Raw genomic sequence first — 22083 nt, forward strand, 5'->3', positions numbered from 1 at the left:
AGAAAGGGACAACTGCCCGCAGACCTGTCATGTACCTGGAAATGAGAGGATGACTTATCTTTCCGGATCATCATTCATCACTTTAAATGGTGCACTCCCCTGGTTCACGTGAAGTTTCCTTAGAATTGGTGGCAGTTTAGAGATCAGAATAAGGTGGAATGATGTTATCTACCAATTATCTGTTTAATAAAGGCCACTTTCCTGTCTGTTGTCTACCTTGCTCTGGTTCATGGATTATGGACTTATTGCTGTTATTAATATTAGCTGTAATAGTAGTGGCACTATAATAACAGCAAAAGTATTGGTGCTAATCGTTATTTTTTATTTATTATTATAGCTATCATCCCAAATTACAATAAATTATGCAGCAACTATTTTTTTTTACAGAACAGCCCCCCCAGAACTATAATGTATAACTTTTGGAACTACCACTGGGGGCATGGGTGAGGTGCATAAATTAAAGCAGTATTTGTAGCCCTTTTTTCATTGCGGCAAGCTTTAAAATTCTGCGCATTCTCGAGACACTCATTTCTAAAATGTAAAAACGCACTGAATAGTTTTGCATAACACAGCAACATTCACACACATAGGACACTCACCCAACATTAGAGGGATTTATTCTTATAAAGCAAATACACCTTTGCACACTGGTACTGACTAGTATTCCAGCATTTCTCTTCTCCCTCAGTTTTTCTCCCTTACTCAGCTAAGGTGACCCCAATGCTCATAGAGAGGGGCAGAGGAGGAGCAAACAAGGAGAACCCAACATGCTCCTTATCAACCAATGATGTCATTGGTTGTCAGAACACTGACAGCCTATTGTAATGCTGCCCAATTAAAACATGTGGCTTTGTGTAATAAAAAGGCATTCTTGGTCCACTTGTGGACCTAGGGACAATTTTTGGGCAGTCTGGGGCAATTTGTATGCATTTTGCCAAGGCACCCATGAAGAAACCAGAAGGCACTCTGACTAAAAAAACCTAGAGATAAATATAATTCATATCCACCAATAGTATTCCATATTTATTTTCCATAATCAGCTAAGAGAATGGAAGCTACAGCCCAACTGGATGCTGTTCATAACATGCTTATTTTTGTTTTCTTCTCCTGTTTTGATAACTAAGTCAAGTTTGAAGATGTAACAACATTTGACCAGTTTGTACTAATGTATGTATAGTCAACACAAAATTTTGGATAGAGTAGGCAAGGATTAAAATCTCTGTCAAGTTTTCATCATTGTCAAGTTCCCGTTAGGTAGATTCACCTTCTCTATTTGTCCTGGTGGCCATAGTCAATAGGACAGAAAATTTGGGAAATTCAAAATTTTACAGCTGTTATCCAAACAAAAGTTGAAGATAATTCTTCCAACAGAAACATCTGTTCTGGTGACATCTTAGTTAGGCTCCATGCACACAGCTTAAAAATCGCTGCTTCAATGGGAGTTTTATGTTTTGCATGTAGAAGCAGCTCAGTGTTATCATATGGGTCCATGCACATTAGGACGATTAGAGGCATATTTTAAGCTCAATGATTATAGGAAGGAAAAAAACCCTTCTGGTTTATGTTTTTGATTGGAGCTTTATGGCAGAAAATAATGCTAAACTGTCCTAAACTCACCTAAACTGTGTACAAAAATGCTCTATATCAGTGTTTTTTTTCTGCCAAGGGAACTGGCATTTTTTTAAAGCCCAGTGTGCATGGAGCGTTAGAAGGAAACTTTGGAGAGATCACCACTTACCTCTTATTTTGTCTCGAGTACACCAAGGTGTCCTTTTATGACACAGAGATCAGCGGCGATCCTAAGGATCGTTGCTGATCTCAGATCATTAGTGGTTTAGGAAACAGAGATGATCAGTGGAGAACATGTTCTCCGCTGATCATCTCAGCACACAGATGGCAGGTATATGAAAGAGCGATGTCAGCCCTTCACTGGCGATCTGTGTTCTCCCTCCAGATTCTCCAGCCCAGAGGTGGAGAATCGGGGGAACTGCAAACAAAGCAGTAGTAATTTACTGCTGTTAAGTAAACTGTGTTTGACTGATCTCTTACTGTAATCTCGCAAGATTATACTGTAGTAACAGCAGCCGTTTTCTAGTGTTCAAAGCGTTTGTAGATCGCTTCTCTCCTCATTCAGAGAAGTGATCTACACCACTGCATAAAAAGGCATTCAGAGGAGAACTGATCCTCTGACAATGCCAGAGAACCAAGTAGCAGTCATTTACCACTGCATGATAAAAGGACACCCAAGTGAAGGGAAATCTTCCCAACAGGACATAGACAGCAACAAATGAAAAAACAAGGGTCTTAAACATTCCAATAATGCAGTATAGTATTATTAGAAAGCCAAAGTAAATTGGTCTTATATAAGTAAGGTAGGTAAATCAACTTAATGCTTGGATACTTTATAGCAAGGTGCGTTTGCGTTAAATAAAAATGAATTAAAGACAACTGTCTGTATTGATTAGAACCACCATCCTCTCTCTCAATGTTTACAGTCCAACCAGAAACATGCTGGTAGATAATTGTCTATTGTTACATATTTTATGAATGCCAGATGCATACATTCTATATCAATGTGTTTTCTCTAAGAAAAGAAGCTATTCCCTCACAACACCAAGGAGTTTCCAGCTTTCATGGCAGATGGTGGCTGAGGGGAAGGAACTTTGATTCTTATACAAGATGATACTTCATGACATAGGCTTTTTACCAGCTCAGTCAACTATTGATGGCTTCCAACACCCTACTCAGTAACAGTCTATTAAGGGGCTTATTCAAATACCAGAGCTTCAGTGTGGTTTACTGAACATGTACACCATATGCCAACTGGAAGTAATATTTTGAACCATTATGTATCTGATCTGTGCAATTACATCTAATGTGCTGTGATCTCCTGAATGCAGCAGTTTGGAAATGCTCTACATAGATTAAAATGATATGTTACCTCTTAGAATACCTTATCACTGCAATTAAATTGGAGTTTAAAGACTTCAGGGCTTTTCATAAATATAACTATTGGAACAAAGCCTGGGGCAGCACAGTGGCTAAGCACTTCCACCTGGCATTATTAGTGTCGTTGGTTCAAATCCCAACCACAGCACCACCTGCCTGGAGTTTGCATGTTCTCCCTGTGTGGATTTACTCTGGGTACTCAAGTCTCCTCCTGCACTCCAAAGATATGCTGGTAGGTTAATTGGCTCCTGCCTAAATTGGCCCTAGTATGTGTATGTATGAATGTAAGTTAGGGACCCTAGATTGTTTGCCCCTTGAGGGTTAGGGACTGATGTGAATGTACTATATATATATATATATATATATATATGTATATATGTATAAAGTGCTGCATAAATTGACAGCGCTATATAAGTACCTGTAATGATAAAGCATATCTTTCACATGTTAGGCAACCTTTAATCTTATCTGTACATATTATGGTCATATTTTACCATTGTTGGAGAAAAGTTTCAGCCTGTTTAATTGGCTGAATTATCAGGGTCATATGCTGCAATTAGCAGCAATAGCAAACACCCTTATAATAACATCTGCATCCATAAAATGAAGTAGTTCACACCATGTCCAATGGGCTTCACTAATCTGCATAGATCAACACATCCTCAATGCAAGGATACATAGAAAGCAATTGTGTTCTATACACCATGTTCACACCTTAACCTCCCTAGCAGTATGATTATTTCAGATTTATGGTGCTGAAAGCGGTACCATTATTTTGCATGGAAATATTTTTTATTGTAGGCTGTAATTTTTAGGAATAACTCACTGAAATCTGTCCGAACAAGAGTCTATTAAACATCCCGGGGATGATAAAATTTGAAACACGAAATCATACATTATAATTTAATAAATAATCATAAAAAATAATAATATAATAATAATACATTTAATTCAATAATATAATCAAACCGAAAACACTGAAATTTGAAATAGAGCGCCAAGTTTGCACATTGCTGAGCAAAGTCGCAAAATCGTTTTCAGTGTCTGATGATGAATTTCCACACGAATCATTATCACTCAGTTCTGCAAGTGGTTCTAATTTACTATCGCTGTTCTCTAGCTGGTCTAAAAACACTTTTGACCTAAAGGGACACTTTTTGGACGCCATGGACTTTTCTCAGTTTCCAGGCAGAAAGAACAGTAAAAATGCAGGTAGGGCACAGGACAAAGCACTAGGGACAAAATGTATGTGAAATGTTTGGAAAAAAATTAAATTTTTTTAAAATTTTTAAATTTCCCGCCGCCGCCCGTACGTCCCAACGACACAGGGACCATAACACAGAAGCCGGATGCCGGCATCGGCCGGAGGAGATGGCCGGGGATGCTGCAGGGGACACATCGCGGAAGCGAAGGACAAGGTAAGCTCTGCAGGGAATCCCTATGCAGCGCCGCATGGTAAGCCCGAGTGTAGCTCGGGGTTACCGCTTTTGGTACTGACATTTTACCCCGAGCTACACTCGGGAATACCGCTAGGGAGGTTAATGCTATATTTTTGGGGAGATTTACTAAAACGGCTGCACTCAGAATCTGGTGCAGCTGTACATAGTAGCCAATCAGCTTCTAACTTCAGCTTGTTCAATTAAGTTTTTACAATAAAACCTGGAAGCTGATTGGTTTCTATGCCAGAGCTGGACCAAATTTTGCGCCATGCAGCTTTAGTAAATAATCCCTTTTGTGTTGTGGTGCATTGCATTTTTACATAGCACACCGCAGCAACCCACATGCCTTCAACTGCAGTGAGTCACAAAAAGAAATCCCTTTAGTTCCTTCCCAACTTATCTCCATTTGTTAAACACCTCACTAGGGACTTCACTGTGATAAGCTGTCAAAGGTTTTATCATCGACTTTTCACTTTAGGTTTGGTAGAGAACCATGAGTCCAAGCAGAAAATTAGGTTTACTTTATACATTCATGATACTGTATGATTTCCAACACTTTTTAAAAAAAAAAAAAAAGCTGTGTAGAAATTTAAACTACAGAGGAGTAGGAGCTCCTCATCCTGTAGATAATTATTAAACATTGCTGTACATAGAGCAATATTTCGATTATGTTATAACAATAAAGCAGACACTTGGGGATTCAGAGTCATGTCCAGAGTTGTGTCCAGTTAGTGAACTTTTTCATGTTCATACATGCTTATTTGTGACAGATTCACTTTAAGGTTGTTGTTTAATTTACTAATAGTCAGGGCTTTATTCTCAGAAAATAGGTACAGGAAACCACCTTCCCCACACCCCTACCTCCCAGCACCACCCACTTTTAAAGAAAAAATTGTTCAGCTGCAGCAATAGATTCCCCCTCAGCAATAATAGATTCCCCTGCCAGCAGCAATAAGATGGCAAGAAGCAATAATAAATCCGCTCAGAACAACAATAAACCACCCAGCTGCAAAATTAAATCACCCAGTAGCAAAAATATCTCCCCCAGCAGCAACAATAAATCCCCCAGTAGCAACAATACTGAATGAGGTGGTGTGGAACAGGGAACATACAGCATGGTATATGGAATGAAATGGTACAGAATAGGGAATGTGCAGCATGGCATGTGGAATGAGGAGGTGTGGAATAGGATATGAACAGAATGGCATTTGGAATAAGGCAATGTGGAATAGGGAATGTACAGAATGACATTTAGAATAGAGCAGTGTGGAATAGGGAATGTACAGCATGACATTTAGAATAGAGCAGTGTGGAATAGGGAATGTACAGCATGACATTTAGAATAGAGCAGTGTGGAATAGGGAATGTACAGCATGACATTTGGAATAAGGCAGTGTGGAATAGGGAATGTACAGCATGACATTTAGAATAGAGCAGTGTGGAATAGGGAATGTACAGCATGACATTTGGAATAAGGCAGTGTGGAATAGGGAATGTACAGCATGACATTTAGAATAGAGCAGTGTGGAATAGGGAATGTACAGCATGACATTTGGAATAAGGCAGTGTGGAATAGGGAATGTACAGCATGACATTTAGAATAGAGCAGTGTGGAATAGGGAATGTACAGCATGACATTTGGAATAAGGCAGTGTGGAATAGGGCATGTACAGCATGACATTTGGAATAAGACGGTGTGGAATAGGGAATATATAGCATGACATTTAGAATAGAGCAGTGTGGAATAGGGAATGTACAGCATGACATTTGGAATAAGGCAGTGTGGAATAGGGCATGTACAGCATGACATTTGGAATAAGACGGTGTGGAATAGGGAATATATAGCATGACATTAAGATGGTGTGGAATAGAGAGTGTACAGCATGACTTATGGACTAGGTGGTGTGGAATGGGGAACGCACAGCATCACATATGGAATAAGGTGGTGTGGAATAGAGAATATACAGCATGGCATATGGAATGAGGCGCATGGAAATGGGAACATGCAGCATGGGATATGGCATGCACTAGCAGAAACAAACAGTATGGCAGAGAAACACTTACATTACTCACTTCCTATGCTGGGCTTTGTTTAGATCAGGGGTGTCAAACTCAATTTTATCATGGGCTACATCATCAGCATTATGGTTGCCCTCAAAGGGCCAGTTGTGTCTGTAAGATTATGTAAATGTTTCTACTCTTTGTCATATAAAATCATTGTCTCTGCATTTGAATATTATTGGTTTTAGTATTAATTTATGTGATAACCAACTGTGAAAGTAGAATTCTAGTAAAAAATAATGACAAGCAGATATGCAAGTGTAAAACCATTGTGCAATATGTTTAAAAATTGCCCCCCCCCATCATCAGAAGTCAAGAGTTCCTTGCACCTCATCTAACATCACAGTACACCCCCGTCATCTGAGGAAGAGCTAAGAAGCAAAAAGTGCAGGGTCTGAAGAGGGACCAGAGGAGGGCTGGATCACCTTCTGGAGTCTGCTGAATGCTGAGACCAGGGGAGGCAGAGAAGAGGGGGTGCTGTGGGTGCACAGAGATGTACAGGATCTGTAGGAAGAGTTCTATACTCTCTGCTGCCCACTTCAGCAAGGTGCGGGAGGAGATGAGATGAGGGGGTGCTGCCGATGCAGGAGAGGTGCAAGGGCCACATGAAATGGCCTGCGGGCCAGATTCAGCCGTTGGCCTTGTGTCTGACACATGTAAAGGAATAGAGTAGTGTAACTTCTTCTTTCCTGGGTTTTTCCTTACATTTGCGACAGCAGTGATCGGCTGCACTGCCTGTCATAGTGAATCCCCACTGGTCCGAAAGGGGCACAGTTTAATTGGAGGTAAACACTGCCACTGTCCCTGAGTGGCGTGGCTTCCCACAGTCAGGACCTGTGCCTGCCAGAGGTGTCAGTACTTCATAATTGCATATTCCTACATAAACATCCACATTGGTGGCATGGCTCATTGAAGATGAGATTTCAAAATTACAAAAAGAACAACTTCACATATTTCTGTTTGCCTTATCTGTAAGCTTTCAGATAATACAAAATTCAGCATTGCCATTTTAAATAATTATTTACCCCAGTTGATGTTCTTCCAATGAGATAAAGTATGTTCATGCAATACCAGAAAACTATAATCAGATGTATTACTACATGCGTAGTTTCTGTTCGGTATGTCTAGACCACTTGGCCATTTCCAAGCCTAGGTGACTAGCTTTAGGCACTGAAATTGTGGGGCTGATACATATTTGGGCAGGCCTGGTATGAATCAGTATGGCGGTACTGGCCCAATATAACAAGCATTAACCAAATATTTACATAGTAAAATATTTTTTATTGGCCTACTCTCAATATGATGGTAAGGATTAAAGTAAATCAACTCCCAATATGATGGTGAGGATAAAAGTAAATCTATACTGCGGAAATATATGGAGGCTGACATTTCTGGACTTCAAGTCTTCACAGGAAACAGATAACAGTGGATAATGCAGTCTGGAGTCAAGCAGTTAGGTTGAAAAGATAGGAGCAGGGGAGTGTCTTGCTATCCTAGGCTATGGGGCTGTGTGTTTCTAATGATGCACACAGTGTTTGGAGACAGAACTCTAGTCCCTGCATGCAACGGTGGCTCCATAGGATGCTGCAGGAGAAAGCAGTCACACTGAAACAGAAAACCTCTGGCAGTGGTCAGAATTAACCACTTGGTAACCGTGCTATAGCCGAATGACGGCTACAGCGCGGTTACCCAGTTCTGGGAAGGCCTCATATAATGTCCTTCCAAAACGCGCCCTCCTCTGCGCCCCTAGGGGTGTGGACCCGGCGATCTCCACGATCGCTGTGTCCTATGGACCATAACCAGCAGCTGTCACAGAGCAGATCGGCACTGATGATCAGGACACTGATCATCAGTGCCCTGCAGTGCTGGCCAGCAGTGCCGCCCACCTGTGCCCAGCAGTGCTACCCACCAGTGCCCAACAGTGCCTCCTACCAGTGCCCAGCAGTGCCACCCATAAGTGCCCCCCAGTAGTGCCACCCATCAGTGCTTCCCAGCAGTTGCACCCAGCAGTGCAACCCAGCAGTGCCATCCATCAGTGCTATCCAGCAGTTGCGCCCATCAGTGCCACCAGTTAGTGGCACCAGTCAGTGCCATCAGTCAGTGCCACTCATCAGTGTCACCCATCAGTGCCCATCAGTGCTGCCTATCAGTGCCCATCAGTGCCGCCTATCAGTGACCATCACTGTTGCATATCATTACAGCATCATCAGTGCCTCCTCATCAATGCCCACCAGTGCTGCCTCATCAGTGCCACCTCCTCAGTGCAGCCTATCAGTGTCCATCAGTGCTGCCTATCCGTGCCACCTCATCAGTGCCCATCAGTGCTGCCTATCAGTGCAGCCTCATCAACGCACATCAGTGAAGGAGAAAAATTACCTGTTTGCAAAATTAAATTTTTCAAATTTTTTGCTTTTTTGTTTATAGTGCAAAAAATAAAAAAAAAAACCATTGGTGATTAAATACCACCAAAAGAAAGCTCTATTTGTGTGAAGAAAATTATAACAATTTCATATGGGTACAGTGTTCCATGACCGCGCAATTGTCATTCAAAGTGCAACAGCGCTGAAAGCTGAAAATTGGCCTGGGCACGAGGGGGTATAAGTGTCCTGTAGGCAAGTGGTTAAAAGATGGAGAAGCTGCATACTCAGAAAGTGATTAAATCAGATACTAAAAGTGCCTATAAAGCTGAGGGTTTAATATCACTTTGAATATCTTGTAATCCTGCCATTAAAGTCTTTGTTCAGGCACTTCCTTTTTATAGGGTAACAACACCCTGTTCCTATCTCCCAGTTGTGCTCCTGCCTGCTCACCTTGTCACATGAGGATCCAGTAGAGACTACAAAGAGTTGCTTCTGCACACATTACACAAGCATGGTCTACTGTGGTCAACATTGGGAGCGACTCTGAAAATGCCACTCAGCCATCACTGAAGTACATACATGTATACATTAGGTTGTTGTAAAGAGGCTGCAGGAGATTAGCAGCATTGATATGCATCAAATCATGAGGATAAGGTGAAACCAAGTATTTTATTGCCAAAATGGCAATTGTACTGATAGACAGTGTTATCGCAAACTATGTTCATGTGAAAATCTACCAGTGTATGACCAGCTTTGGTGTTAAGATTAGAGAGAGGGACAACGTAAATGTTAGAGATAGGAGACAGGGGCACCAGTACAACTGTTGTTTATTTTCAGTGCCCAAATGTATTGTGATGGGATTCTGGGCATCAACAACTAATGTACTGGTCCAGCCTGTCCAGAATTGCTGGTACTGGTACTACCCAATCACTATTTGTAGTTTTTTTTTTTTATCAGTGGAGGTGCGAAAAGCAAAAACCTGTAAGTGAACAAAAAACGTGTAAGTGCAAAACACAAACACAAAAAGTGCACTTAGGGGAGTGCTTTTGTCCACCCCCCTCAAAGGCGTAGGACCTCTACTGTGATCCCCCAGGGCGCAAGGCTCCTGACAGGACAACGAGTTTCCAACATGGCCCACCTAGCCATGCGCGCGCGAGAGAGAGAGACCATCCTCCCCCTAGACTTCCGGGCAGGCCTGAGGACCCACACCCTCCATCTTAGTGAGAAAAAAAACACACATTAGTGAAAAGTGACAAAACAGTGGGAGAGAAATAAATAAGTGGCCATGCAATTGTGCACTGACTAGGCCCTGAGGCCCGTAGCAAAAAAAAATTGCCCTGGACTTAGCCAAAAGGCCTAGCCCTAAAAGACGCAGTGCAGAAAAAGTGTTTGGAACAATGACCATGTACACTTTTCACACGTGGATTCCCACCCCCATGTGCTACTAAGAGCACCCCTGAGGCGACCACTCTCAGGGGGCACTGCATTGCAGATTCTCTGTCTCCCCAGCCCCTGGCCAGACAAGGTAGATCCATTCAAATCAAGAGGAACTGGGCACCTCCAGTTTTCCCGGGGGAATTACTCCTGGCCCCAACAGCCAGTGGGCGCCTCGGTTTCTCTTCCAGCTGGTACTAACCTTCAGAGGCCCCATCATACCAGCAGAGGTAGTATACAGCCAGTCATCCTCGCCAGAAGGCAAGAATGATGGCGGAGCACTCCTACTGGATACTGATAAGAACAGATACTACACTTGATCTTAGCCAAAGGGCCACGAAATATATAAATTTGTAGCTGTAGTTGATTTGTGGATGTGCCCACAATCTTATAATACAGTTGGATGAGGATCTGATTGTTTAGAGTTACTCTGGTGAAGGTTGTTTTTGCTCACAGAGATTTCCCAGCTTGTTGAAAATCTTTTGTCTGATGAACTTCATCATAGAGAAGCTGTTGGCCATAAAACCCAATACAATGTGGTGGGTCCTGGCACTTTCTACAATGGGTAGATGTTTACGAAACACAAGCTAGCCATACATGTTGCACACACATACAATTTCAGGATATGTAGAGGAAAGTACAGCAAGATTAGCAATTAATTAATTATGGCAAGTCTGTTATTTTACCAATAGCCTAGATAGTTTACAGTAGGCCTAAATTTTACTTGCAAGTTTGGCAACCTTTCTATCTTGCTTTCCCCTTAATGTAAAAAAAAAGTAATATTTTAACCCCTTTACGACCTCGTAACACGTATATGCTGTGTCCAGAAAGTGAGCTCTTGGGCTCCACATATATGTGTTCTTATGTTTGTGCTGGGAGTGGGTTTGATCGTTAGTGACAGCCCTGGGTCTCTAACTAATGATCAGGACTCAGGGGAACTAGATTCAGATCACAGGATCACTGTGATAGCCTCTGATTGGCTCTCACAGTGATCATTCAATTTGTAGCCCGCCCCTCTGTTTTTCATCTATGAAGAGGATTAACAAAACACTTTCCCTCTAGCAAGGAGGAGAAGATACATTGTATCTTTTCCTCCGCTATAGGACATGTCTGCAAGATAAATACATAAATAAATAAATAAATAAATAATATCTGCCTGTTATAAATAAATATGAACTAGTTCAGGGCTTGGTCTATTGTAGTGAGTGGTAGTGTCAGTGTAGGTGCAATGTTAGTGTTAGTGGGGGAGATTTACTAAAACTGGTGTACTCAGATTCTGATGCAGCTATGGATGCTAACCAATCAGCTTCTAACTTCAGCTTGAGTTAAGCTTTCACAATAAAGCCTGGAAGCTGATTTCTACACAGAGTTGATTTTGCACTCTCTGGTTTTAGTGAATCAACCCGAGTGTATCAGTTACTGCTAGTTCCAGTTAGAGTTAGTGACAGTGTACATATAAGTTAGTGGCAGTATAAGTGACATTCAGTGTCATTTAGTTTCAGTGTTAGCGTCAGTGTATTTTAGGTGAGGAAAGAAAGATTTTATATGTAGTGTCAGTGTCAGTGTGTTTAGGTAGGACAAAAAACAAACAAACCAAACATGTACTATTGTTTCTTGGCCCTATAAGAGCACAAATAACAAAGCACACAAACATATATGGTATCTCCATGATCGTCAGGAGTCAAATAATTTATTTTGCAGGTTTTTTTGGTGGTGGTATATGGTAATGGTATAACAATATACAGATAATTAAAAACAAAATATATATTTTGTTATTATTTTGTCAGGTAGTCTCAGTATAAGTGTCAGTTAGTGCCTGTGAGTTAGTGACAATACAAGTGACATTCAGTGTCATTTAGTTTCAGTGTTAGTGTCAGTATGTTTTAGGTAAGAAAAGAAAGATTTTATATTTAGTGTCAGTGTCAGTGTGTTTAGGTAGGACAAAAAACAAACAAACCAAACATGTACTATTGTTTCTTGGCCCTACAAGAGCACAAAGAACAAATAACACACACATATATGGTATCTCCGCGATTGTCAGGAGTCAAATAATTTATTTTGCAGGTTTTTTTTGTGCTGGCATATAGTAATCGCATAACAATATACAGCTAATTTTAAAATATATATATTTATTTTTTTTACTATTTTTGGCCAGTTTTACTTTGAAAATGAAAAAAATCAGGAGATATCTTTTAACATTTCACCCCCACTGAAAGCCCAATTTGTCCTGAAAAAAAACAAAGCGTAATCCACTTGGATACACTAAGTAGTTGCAATGATATGTACAGTTTTACTAACACATGTCAAAAGTTTGAGCGATAGGGTTTGTTTTGACCCTGGTCATGAAGGGATTAAAGACGTAGTTACCTAAGAACTGCTAAATAAATATCGGGGCAGTTTCCAGGGTGACAGTCTCCTTTAAAACAGGTAAGCAGAGATAGTTCCCATATTTCTATACTCTCAGGCCCCATTTAAGAAATCATTGTAACATTTTGAAAGCTTGGCTTTATAAGAACAGGTACTTATGCAGGCCATAGACGGTTCGTTTATCGTCCGATTTTTCATCCGAAAAACAAAACATCGTTCTGTAAACTGATGTTGCCACCAATGATTTAGAAAACCGGTCTTTTTTCACGAATTTTCCAGCATGACCGATAAACGAAATGAGGAGGAACCACGAAAATCGTCCGATGCCATTGCCCCACTAACAGTGCGAAAATCAGCCGATTATTCTTTCGGACAAAAAATCGGCCGATAAACGAACCGTCTATGGCCTGCATTAGTCAGAATGGAGACTACTATTGCTGACTTCATTTCCTGAAACTATCACTTCTTGGCTGCCATGCTTATACAATGGCTTCTATACTTAAAGTCATTGCTGGAGAACAAGTAGATTAGATGTTCTGACATCATTCTGGCTTTATTGATCTGTATGCTTGTCATAGGTCAGTGTGTTGGAAAGTATGGAAGCAAGAGACAGTCAAGAATTTGGTGAGTGCGGATTTTCTTTAAATCCTCTCTCCGGAATAAATTTCACTCTCTGTCCACTCCTCCCTCCCAATGTCTTCTATGTAAACTGCTGTATTAAAAAACTCCCCATTTAAATGTACTCTATTATTTATCTTAAGCCACAGTCACATGACACTCCAGCCTTGAGCTTTGGGTGTCCATGTTACTGCCTGCATGATGGAGTGGAGACTCTTTCTCTTGGATGGGATGGCTGGTGGTGGAGTCTTCTCAGGAGAGGGAAGAGGACCATCTTCATCACAGGGGGACTCCACAGGACTGTTGGTCTTGGTGCCATTACAGCAATGAATTAGCAATCCCCTGCACTGGACCGAGTAGCAGAAAAAGGACCTGGAAGGGGAACATAGGGGAGTTTTGCTGGCTTCATAAGGTAAGGGGGAAAAAGATTATCAGGATGGGAGTCAGAGGAAAGGTTGGTAAAAAGATAGTTGTGCTCTAAAATGGGACTCTAAAAAGGAGAACTGTCCCCCCCCAAAAAAAAATTAAAAGTCAGCAGCTGCAAATACTATAGCTGCTGACTTTTAATATTAGTGCACTTACCTGTTCAGGCATTCAGCAGTGTCTTCACCCAAGCCGTTTCTTCAATTGGCTATCGAGTTCTGGTGCTGCCATCTTGACTAAGGGAAACCGGCAGTGAAGCCTTGAGGCTTTGCAACTGGTTTCCTACTGTGCATGTGCAAAGTGCGCTGCACTTTGTCAATGGGCCACAGTCTTGTGGGACCTGTGGAGTGTCCCAGAAGGCTTCAGGGAAAGGAGGGGGGGGCGAACTCTCAGGTCAGTCGGTTGCAGCAACTGAGCTGGAAGTGGGAGTGGGTACCTGTCAAAACTAGATACCCCCCTCCCCTACAAAATGTGCCAAATGTGACAGCAGTGAAGGGGAGGAGGCAGACAAGCAGAGCTTCCCTTTTGGGTGGAACTCTGCTTTAAGTCACAATGGGCTCCATTCACAAAGCGGGATTGTCCTCTTTACAATTTGTGGTAAAATACCCCATAGCATTTTTCTAAAAGTTTTTGCAATTCACAAAAAAGCTACTAAAATAAGACATGTGGTATTTCATCGAAATAAACGGTAATTTATCTCATGCAATATCCAGTGGGATGGATACAGTAGGGAAGAATTAGAACCCCTGTCAGTTTTTTTTTTTTTACTTTTTGCCATCTGTATTCCCATTGGAAGATGTCCCCTTTATTACTTTTCGGGGGACAACCCAAAATTTGGGATTTACTTTTACAGAACAAAACAGAATAAATAGAGAGGGTAAAGCTCCCCAAAAGGGTCACAGACAGCAATAAAAACCTGACAGGTGTTCTAATCCACCTCCGATCTATCCAAAAGGGAAAAAAAAATTATTTACTTATTCTTTAAGGAAATCAACCCTAATGATTTCCATATTTCCATATTTAGGTTTGAATGCATTACTGTTGAGTGAACCGATCCAAAAAGGCAGAAACTACTCCAAATTGTCTATTACATTTCTTAAATACTGCATGCCTGGACCACTACTTAATTACCGCATGCATTTAGGTATTTATTTCCTTTTGTGAACTGACTTTAATGCCTTTTCATGCAGTATTTACTGAGCATTTTGAGTGTTTTACGGTAAATACCTCAAAACAGTATAGTGAATTGACAGTTTCAGGATCGTACGAGATATTTAGGCAAAATGTGTCCTGGCACCTAAATAGCACATGCAGTCAGCTTTCCACTGAGTGATAGAATTTCTTTTACAGTCAATATAAATAAAGGTGACTTATTAAAGGGTAACTAAAAGAAAAACTGTGGTGTGTAGATGGATTAGAATGTCTTTCAGTTTTTACAACTCTCTGTGCCCCCATTTGATTCACCCTCACTATTTGTCCTGTTTACCATTATAATTGTAAGTGAAAGTAAAAGAAACCCCAAATTTGGGAATGAGTTGACACTAATAGAGGGGAAATCTTCCAATGGGAACACTAGTTCTGGTGACACATCAAGATTCCCTCACTTTGAAGGGATTTTCTATCGCTTCCTGTTTTGGCTATGAGACAGGAAGTGAAGGGAAATCACCCCAATGGGACACATATGGAAAAAAAAAATACTGACAAGGGTTATAACCCCCCCTTACTCTATCCAAAATAAGAAAAAAAAATTTGCCTTTAGTTACACTTCAATTACTATTAATGGTATCAATAACAGATACTTTGCAGTATAATCAGAGTTTGAGAAAAATCAAAAAATCAATGGTAAAATATGATGGCTATTAATTATTTTACATTTTTTTATAACAGTAAAAGGTGAGTCTAGTTTTCCTTACATTAGATAAGTTCCACTTTTGGTAAATTGTTATTGTTGTAAATGTTGTGATGGAAACAACAAGAGGATAAGAGGACTAGTGAAAGATGCATAAACTCATAAACATAAGCATCCCATTTTATTGTCCTTAACACAGCTAGAAGCACACTATTTTATTATTTGTTGTTATTTTATTATTTATGTTATTTTGTGTTAAATATGAGGCAACATGTCTTTCTGGCACATGTATTAGAGCTGGTGTATTTTTAGCAGCACTGTGTTTTAGTAGGGTCTAATCAATAGTTCAGCTATTTTTCCTTGGAAAAAAGAGGTAAAAATCACAGGACATCTGATATAAAGATATACTTCTGCCGGGAGATAAAGGAATTTTCTAAGACCCTGGTCACAATGGATGCGCATTAGCATGCAATTTGCATGCCATGCGACTTGCAAATGGTATGCCAAATCGCAGCCTATTGTCAGCAATTAGAGCGGTCATATCGGTGCGGTTCTGACTTGGTCGGAGCCGCACCAATTTCTGAAGTAGTACATGCACTACTTTTGGTGCGATTTGCATAGACATCTGTATCAGATGTCTTGCAAATAACACCTGAAATCGGCAGGTCATCTGACTTTGAAATCGTGCGACTTCACTGTAAGTCGCACGATTTTAAAGTTGAGTTTGATGTGACCGGTGTGTACGTTTGAATCTGAAAATTCAAAAGAGCACAATACCCTAAAAATGTAAATAAATAGGATTATTTATTTCAGGTATTTATATAGCGCTGTCAAATTACGCAGCTCTTTACATATATATATTGTACATTCACATCAGTCCCTAACCCTCAAGGTGCGTACAATCTAAGGTCCCTAACTTACATGCATACACACATTCTAGGGCTGATTTAGACAGGATCCTATTAACCTACCAGCATGTCTTTGGAGTGTGGAAGGAAACTGGAGTAGCTGGAGGAAACCCAGGCAAGCACAGGGAGAGCATGCAAACCAGGCAGGAGGTGCCGTGGCTGGGATTTGAACCAACATCCCTAGTACTAGCAGGTGGAAGGGCTCCCCATTTAGCCACTATACTGCCTGGAAGTACATTGAAACCTCAGCTATTTCCTATCATTGATGTCATGAACACTGAATGATGTAAACTATTTATTACATTTTGTGAGGATTTTTAGTAGATTTACTTCATGTAAAGTATAATCTAATTAGTGCACTCTCTTCAAACAGAAGGTATTTTCAAGTGATTTCAATCACCAATACAAAAAACAAGGGGCTTATTCACCATTTTATTTTCGGATAGTGGTTGGAGTAAGGCAAATAATTCCATTATGTTTCTTTGTGGCCAATTGCACTTGCAGAAGCCCTTAATTATAGTGTGGAAAATAGCCTATAATTATAGAGCTATTTATTCCAAACTGCACACAGCTGTTTCAAGCAAGTTGGCCATCATCAGAGCATAATCATCAGACTTTAAAGTGGTTGTAAAGGCTGAAGGATTTTTTTTTACCTAATGCTATCCCTCATTACGGTAAAAAAATAATCTTTTATTATCAGCTCCTCCTGAGCCTGATTTCGATCCACCGCTGTGCCTGAAAGCAGCGTCACTGCTTTCTCTTTCTCTCCCCACTAGACCCAGTGAGAGCAGCAGTAGCCATTTGCTCCTGCTGCTGTCTATCAAATTTAGTGACAAGGGAGCAGGGGGTGGGTCTGAGCCGCACTGTGTGTTTCTAGATACACACAGCGTAGGTTGGGATCAAGCCTGCATGTGTGCCACTACAGGAAGCAGCCTCCCATGGTAGCACACAGAGAGGAGGAGGAACCAGGAGCACCTGCAGGAGACCCAAGAAAAAGAGGATCAGAGCTGCTCTGTACAAAACCATTGCACAGAGCAGGTAAGTATGACATGTTTGTTATTTAAAAAAAATAACTTTACAATCATTTTAATTAAAGGAAGGTTCTGGTACGCAGAGGTAGATTATTGTCTACAATGTAGATTATATGTCAACAAGGCAAATTATATATAATATATATATATATAAATATGTGCTGGAAGTAAGTGAAAGCTAAATTGCTGTCAGGACACTACTGAAAGGGGGGTCATTATAAAAACATAGACATAGACAATCCTTAAAAGTTCTCTGGAACACTGAGTGTCAAGTGGCGGCAGCCATCCTTTAGAGCACTGCCAACTCTACATGCAGAGACAAAAGAGATAAGAACAGGAGGCGCCAGCTAAGTGCAGTTTTTATATGCTGTGTTTATTAGCATAGGATAAAAAACACTCACAGGAAACAAGAAAATAAAAAGCTCATCTGTGGAAGGATATGAAGGAGCTAGAGGCTCTGAGAGCATAGCCTGTGTTACTCTGTGTCCCACATCTGGCCTTCTCGCTCTTCTGGTGACATTTCCGCCGGAGTGTTCCATGCTGGTTACCGCGGACTCTTCCTGGTCCAAACAGCTTTTGACCAGCTCAGCCTGATCTCCATGTTGTCCAAGGACCTTGACCAGCTTACACGGCTTTATACCATTCCAGCCCATACCCATGGCACCCTAGGTGAATGACCGGCGGTACCTGCAGGATGAAGAGGCGTGGCTTCACATCCTTCCACAGATGAGCTTTTTATTTTCTTGTTTCCTGTGAGTGTTTTTTATCCTATGCTGATAAACGCAGCATATAATCACTGTACTTAGCTGGTGCCTCCTCCCATTCTTTTCTCTTACAATTACTTTAAACCTTACCCCACAGATTCCATAGTTTTCATACATGAAAAATCTTCTTTTCAGGGAAGCCTATTACGCTGTTGAATAGACATTTATTACTTCCATTAGCTCATCCCCCACAGTTATAACCTTTCGTACCACTTGCCCCACCCTATTAGATTGTAAGCTCCTATGAGTAGGGCCCTCTCAATCCTCTTGTTTTGAGTGTATTGTAGCTGTACTGTCTCCCTTTATATTGTAAAGCACTGCACAAATTGTTGGTGCCATATAAGTCCTGTATAATAATAATAATCATAATAATAATTAAATCAACTAGCTAGAAACAGCTGTATTCAGTGTGGAATAAATTCTAATTAAAGCCACCTATAAAGTTACAAGTATTTCCGTTAACTTTGACTAATGCCCATTGCTGACTGATGCTATTAATCTACTGTTTTATTATACATTGGGAGAATTTTCTAATATATAGTTATAGTTGAAATGGAATAATTCCTATAGTCTGATAAAAGTACCCCCTCCTTGCAGCTTTCTAAGCTGTGCTGTGCCTTTTCATAGCTGATATTTGCTGGACATAGCTGAGCCCAGAGTGAATTTGGTATACATTGTGACACTAATCTGGCTCAGTGAAGACATGTTACCTGATCTTATTAGTGAGCTGCTGGATGATCATGCGCTCTCTAATGGCGACAGATTCTCAGGCCAGATTTAGTCTAATGAAAGTGAATCTGTCCCCAAGAAAAGAGCACTTGTACATGCTGCACTTCACCAGTTTGATGTAGTAAGATGTTCCCACTCAGTCTCTAAGCGTACCAGTTAATTTTACAATAAAATAACTAATCTGCACTGGACTTTAACATTTTGAATAAGTACCTGATTGTTCAGTATGTGTTCCAGTGTCTTTGCATCAGACTCAGCCATAGAGAATAAAAGTATTCGCCATATTTGTTTCCTGTACTGATATTGTACTGTTTCCTCCTTGCATCTGGCTTCTTTTTGAAGCATTTCTTATTTTAGTTAACTGTCTCAGATACTAGCCAGTAGGAAGATGCAGAATTATAAACCATGCAGATTAGTAATGATGAGTTCTGTTACCTGCACAATGAAAACATTATGCTAAAATACTTCTTGGGGAAGATTTACTAATGCTTGTGCACCCAGAATCTGGTACAGCTGTGCATGGTAGCCAATCTGATTCTAACTCCAGCTTGTTCAGTTAAGCTTTGGCAATAAAACCTGAAAGCTGACTGGCTTGTATGCAGAGTTGCACCAGATTTTGCACTCTCCAGTTTTAGTAAATTACCCCCCCCCCAATGCGTCTGCTTCAAGAGAAAACTTGAAAAGCAAGATAACTTTCTGAATGGGGCAGAAACAATAGGAATTGTAATTCTGAGAGCCAAATAGACCAGTGTACTGTAGTTATAGTAATTTTTTAAGATTAATGACATTCTAAATCACAGTGGGGTTTGTTTATCAAAGTGGATATTAGAATAAACAGTTTTTGCTAGATTTCTTCTGTATTTTAACACTGGAAAACTTATAAACAGTATAATTCTAGTCCATACTGGAATATTGTTCTGCGTCTTATTTTTTACCGGTCCATTCAGTTTCTGCATCCAGAAACCAGTCAGTTTTTTATATACACTGAAAATAATTCTGAATAGATAACCCAAAATTAAAGAAATATTCAAGTGTGTAATTATTTGCTTTTAAGAAGATGTTTTTTCTTATGTTGTTTAGAATGTGTGTAAAAGAAAAAAAAATATATAAAAGTCATAACTGAGAAACAAATACCGCTGTGTATTTTAATATTAATACAATTAATTTTCCATGTTCCTATCACTATTTAGAGCGGTCAATACATTTCAAACTTTTCTTCCTTGCCTTTGGCATCCTAAAAATGTTGTGTACACTATCAGTGTACAGAATGCTCTCAATCTCATTTACTGTTATGCAATCATCTTTCTGTTTTAGTCAAAGTCCACAGTGAGATACGGGTAAAATTTCAGGCACCTTCTGTAATAGCAGTTTTGTTTTTCAAGGGTTACTCTTTAAAGCTTCTCTACTTCCAAATAATGCAAATGCCACAATTCTTTTTTTATTATTAGAATACTGAAACTGCAACAGGTTGTTGAAATTAAGCCAAATCAGTTTGAGAAAGGACAACTTCCTAAGAACAGAGAAAGTTATTAAACTGCGAACAAGTCAGTTAAATTCTTATAGTGTATATAGGCTACCAATTAGAAAACATGGATAATTATAGATCGAAATTGGAGTTACAATAAATATAAATGGATGTAGCATGGGGAAAATGGCCCATATTTTTTTTATTTTTTACTGACATACTAGAATTTTAAAGGAATCAGTAAGAAAAATAGGGGTAAGGCTTTTAATGCTTTCAGTGAAAATCAGTACTGCTGGAAAATGTGCAAATTAAGAGAAAGCTTTTCAGGCCCAGATAAGCAAACTGGCAATTCTACATAAGCAGAAATGGCTATTGTGACATTATTTGTAGCCTGGTGAGATTTCTGAGGACTGCTAAATATTACTTATTCTTATTTAGTTATATTTTTACAGCTTTATGATTTGTTAATCAAACGTCACTTAACTATCAGTGGGATTTAATGAGCCTACTCGTATATCTCCACACTCTAGTGTTTACCTGTTTTTGCCTAAATTTCAACACAAATTCAATAAAGGTTTGTCAAGCATTAATGTGGCTTTTTTGTTCTAAAGGCTGGTAAGTCGCTGAGGCTTTAGGCCAAAGCAACATTATGTTTTCCTCACAAGGTAACTTGTGAACCAAGAGCACCTTGAAGAAGAGCGTCTATATTTACCTTTCCATTGCATGCTGTATTTGTTGTTGCTAGCTCATATGTCACTGAAGGACCCACTAGCCAGAGGAAAGATCCACAGTATGCAGAAGGTGCATCAGATTTGGATACTCTTAGAAGGGTTAAATACCTGCAGCAGTTGGAGAGCAGAAAAATAGTAGAGTCTGATGACGCATTGCACCGGTAAAAGAGATTTTACAGGGTGTGCTTAGTTTACAAATGACCCTGTGGTGACAGGGTCATTTTAAATTAAATGTACAAAGGGATAACAATTGATACTTACTACATAATTCTTTACATTAAGCAATAAGAGCCAATGAGAGCTGAAAATTATAGTCATATGGTTGAAAATAACAATGGCAAATAATATGAAAAATAAGGCAAATGATATGGAACAATGAAAAATAAAAATGGCAAATAATTTGTTATCAGTTACAGAAATGTGTTTTTTTGTGTAGTGGATATGCCAACTCACATTAGTTTTAGAAAATATGGTTTACATACAGCCACCAAGGCATTAAAAACACCTATGAGATGTTATTCATAGATACACATCACATACAGTCAGAGTGATTCACAGTATTGAAGGCAATGCTAGTCTTCACACAATATATTTTATGGCTATTTATTTCAATTATCCAATCCAAGAGAAATTAACTTTTCACACCATAGAATCATTTAGGTAATTATTTGCACAATTTATTTTGTGAAGTTTCTCAACTTCTTTAGTAAATGAGTGAGTGAATTAGTGAGTGAAGTCTAACACTGAAAATTTCCATTTTCAATTATGATTCCATTGGAGAGTGCAAAATCTGGTGTAGCTGTGCATGGTAGCCAATCAGTTACTAACGTCAGGTTGTTCATTTAAGCTTTGACAATAAGACCTGGAAGCTGAATGGTTTCTATACATAGCTACACCAGATTTTGCACTCTGCAGTTTTAGTAAATCAACCCCTCTGGCTGGCTGTCAGCTTTAA

The 22083-nt window shown here is 39.8% G+C and overlaps 1 protein-coding gene and 1 pseudogene across 1 annotated transcript in view; one reads left to right on the forward strand and one right to left on the reverse strand.

The window, feature by feature from the left end:
- Positions 1–22083, forward strand: part of SIM1 (SIM bHLH transcription factor 1) — a 118985-nt gene that overhangs the window by 9440 nt on the left and 87462 nt on the right. The gene's annotated exons all lie outside the window — the stretch shown is intronic.
- LOC149470350 (U2 spliceosomal RNA) lies at positions 10433–10590 on the reverse strand (annotated as a pseudogene).

The sequence above is a fragment of the Staurois parvus genome, unplaced genomic scaffold (assembly GCF_062004578.1).
Source record: "Staurois parvus isolate SC_StPar_1 unplaced genomic scaffold, SC_StPar_1.0 ptg000048l, whole genome shotgun sequence".
Taxonomy (NCBI): Eukaryota; Metazoa; Chordata; class Amphibia; order Anura; family Ranidae; genus Staurois; species Staurois parvus.